Source organism: Choristoneura fumiferana, unplaced genomic scaffold (assembly GCF_025370935.1).
Source record: "Choristoneura fumiferana unplaced genomic scaffold, NRCan_CFum_1 Sck3bRy_348;HRSCAF=598_pilon, whole genome shotgun sequence".
NCBI lineage: Eukaryota > Metazoa > Arthropoda > Insecta > Lepidoptera > Tortricidae > Choristoneura > Choristoneura fumiferana.
The window spans coordinates 72,606-76,600 of NW_027413003.1; positions in this window are offsets into that span (position 1 = coordinate 72,606).

Consider the following 3,995-nt stretch of genomic DNA (forward strand, 5'->3'; position numbering starts at 1 on the left):
CAAATCTTGCAAATTAAATTCGACAATGTCCAGTAGTTGGACTGACTTGTAATCTATATATATAAAAGAAGAAACTGACTGACTGACTGACTGACTGACTGACTGACTGACTTATAGATCAACGCACAGCCCAAACCACTGGGGCTAGAAACTTGAAATTTGGAATATATGTTCCTTAATAGATGTAGACGCGCACTAAGAAAGGATTTTTCGAAATTCCCACGGGATAGGGAAATATCTAAACTTTTTTCGCTTCTTTGTTTGTAGTCGAATCTCTGAAACTATTGAGCCGATTTTAAAAATTCTTTCACCGTTAGTAAGCTACACTATCCTTGATTGACATAGGTTACTTTTTATCCGGGATAATGCAAAATTCCCGCGGGATAGAAATAAATTAATTCAATTTCGGAGCTGATTTAAAAAATCTTACATATTATGTGATATGACTATCCCAAATGACAAAGGCTACTTTTTCTTCGGGAAATTACAAAATTCCCATGGGATAGAAAAAACTGAATGCAACTTCGGGGATGATTTTAAAAATTCTTACATCAATAGAAAGCTACACTATTCCTCATTAGTATAGACTACTCTTCTTCGGGAAAATGCAAAATTCCCGCGGGATAGAAATAAGTGAATTCAACTTCGGGTCTGATTTTAAAAGTTCTTTCAACAAAAGTAAGCTACAGTATTCCTGATTGACATAGGATACGTTTTTCCGGGAAATGAAAAATTCCGCGGGATAGAAATAAGTAAATTCAACTTTGGCACTGCTTTTAAAAATTCTTTCATATGATATGACTATCCTCGATTGACATAGGCCACTTTTTTTTCGGAAAATCCAAAATTCCCATGGGATAGAAAAAACTGAATTCAACTTCAGAGCTGATTTTAAAAATTCTTCCACTAATATAAAGCTACACTAATTGCTGATTGGTATAGATTACTCTTCTTTGGGAAAAATGCAAAATTCCCGCAGGATAGGTACATAGAAGTAAGTAAGACAATCCAAATTCGGAGCTGATTTTAAAAATTCTTTCACTAATAGTAATCTGCAGTATCTCTGATTGACATAGGCTGCTTTTCTACAGAAGAATGCAAAATTCCCGCAAGATCGAAATACTTAAGTAAATTCATCATTGGGGTTGATTTAAAAGATATTTGGGAGCTACATTATCCCTGATTGCATACGCTACTTTTCTCCGGGAAAACGTAAAACTTCCCGCGGGATAGCAAAAAGTGAATTCAACTTCAGGGTTGATTTATTTATAATTGTATACCTAACTCTACCTGAACAGTACCATGACTGGCTGACTGACAGACAACGCATAGCCAAAACTACTGGTGCTAGAGACTTGAAATTGGCATAGATGGACCTAAAGTAATACAGAGGTGCACTAGGGAAAGATTTTTAGAAAATCCCATGGAATAGGAAAATATCTCAACTTTGTTTGTTTCTTTGTTTGTTGGGGGTAATCTCTGAAACTACTGAGCTGATTTAAATAATTCTATTACCAATAGAAAGCTACAATATCCCTGATGGACAGACTTCTTTTTTTAATGCAAAATTTCCGCAGAATAAAAATAAGTGAATTCAATTTCGGGGCAGATTTTCAAAATTCTTTTAATAATAGAAAGCTACAATATGTCTCTCATCGACAATTAAGAATATTAAAATAGATCATAACAGTAATTCATGTCCCGCGGGGACTTTACAATTTCTCGAGATACAATCCTATATCCTATATCGTGTAGGAAGTCGCCGGCAAAAGAAACGCGTAGTACTTTAACGTCTTTAACGTTTCAGCGAAACAGGGTTTCAGAGTTGGTACGAATTATGAATGATTAATTACGTAGGTTGATTTTTGAATTCCAAAATGTGCACCATCTGTCTAAAACAACGTCTTACTGTATTTATATTTCCATGAAATCCTCCAAAAAATCAATCAAAACACGAAAAAAAGGATCGCAGAAAGTAAATGTATGTTAATTGTTACCCCAAATTTAACGCGAGCGAAGCCGCGGGCAAAAGCTAGTTTACCACATAAACTACTAACAATTCTCCAAGCAAACTTAGCCAATACAGTTTCCTTGTAAGTTTAATATACTTTACTACCATTGTGAATTTTTCAAATGTTTCCACCACCGCTTAGATTTTAGAGGGGGGGGGGGACGCCTTATTTTAATGAAAATTTTCACTTTAAAGTTAATATTTCGTAAATAACAAAAACAGCCGTGGTGGCCTAGTGGTTTGACCTATCGCCTCAAGCAGGAGGGTCGTGGGTTCAAACCCCGGCTCGCACCTCTGAGTTTTTCGAAATTCATGTGCGAATTACATTTTGAAATTTACCACGGCCTTTGCGGTGAAGGAAAAACATCGTGAGGAACCTGCACAAACCTGCGAAGCAATTCAATGGTGCGTGTGAAGTTCCCAATCCGCACTGGGCCCGCGGTGGGAACTACGGCCCAAGCCCTCTTGTTCTGAGAGGAGGCTGTGCCCAGCAGTGGGACGTATATAGGCTGGGATGATGATGATGATGATTTCGTAAATATATCACTGAATCGAAAAATCGTCTTAGCAAACCCTAATGGTTTTTAAAAGACCTATCCAACGATACCCCACACTATAGGGTTGGATGAGAAAAAAAAACACCCCCACTTTACGTCTATGGGAGGTACCCTAAAAAATTTTTTTAGAATTTTTTATTGTACCATTTTGTCGGCATAGTTTACGTTTATATCCCAAATTACAGCTTTCTAGCATTGATAGTCTCTGAGCAAAGCCGCGGACGGACAGACAGACAGACAGACATGGCGAAACTATAAGGGTTCCGTTTTTTGCCATTTTGGCTCCGGAACCTAAAATGAGCGATTTATCACTTGGTCCATGACATCCACTGTGATCACTGGTGATCCTTCTGAACGTAGTAGCCCGCAAAATCACCACGGGGAGCGTGCAAGATATTGCGTCCATTTGAATCACCTAAGTGATCGTTCTGTACGTAGCAGTCCATTTACAAAATGTTCTCTTATTTCTCTCTTCTCCTATTTATGTTTTTACTGTGTTTTTGTTGTGATGTAGTGTGTTTTTCTTGTCAATAAATGTTGTGTGTTTGAGTTTGAGTTTGTTCAAATCACCTGGGTGATTGTAATGTACAACAAATCCAACTGAATCATCTGGTGATCGTGTTGGACAGGTTTGTAAACTAGAATCACTTGCGAAGTCCATATTATTTGTAGGGTATCCTACTGGATATATTTTCTGTCCACTAAAATTACCTAGGGGATCGTCTGGATATAGTGTTGCAGTTAACTCACCTGGGGATCACATAAGACGAATTTGTCCAACAGAATCACCTGGATGATCCGATCAGGTGGTCTTAATTGGATGCCGTGGGTAGTTTGGAAGTGTTTTAACTTTGGTGAATTTGCCTCTTTTACAGAAATAAGCCACATATACTAGAAACTACTTTTGGTCCTTGGATTAGAATTTACCGACTCCTTCAAGTAGAAAAAAGTTACATTATGGAAAGATGATATTATCCTAATGAGCCGTAAACAGCTTGTGTAAATATAATACAGTAATGTGGCATTAGAGTTGGAAACGAATGAAAATTATCATCAAAAAACGCTGTACAAACCAATTTAGGCACAGTGAAATACATACAGCTAAAACTCACAGAAGCTCTAACAATCTACTATGATCGTATTTTTAACCCCCGACACAAAAAGAGGGGTGTTATAAGTTGACCGCTATGTGTATCTGTCTGTCTGTTTGTGTGTCTGTCTGTGGCACCGTAGCTCTTAAACGGGTGGAGTGGACCGATTTCAATGCGGTTTTTCTATTTGTAAGCAGATTTCTAGCGATGGTTCTTAGACCATGTTTCATCAAAATCAGTTCAGCTGCTTTTGAGATATTGAACTTTGAAGTGTCAAAGTCGGGGGTTTTCAACTTTTTATTGGCTATTATTATGTAGTTTCGGCTATTACAAAAA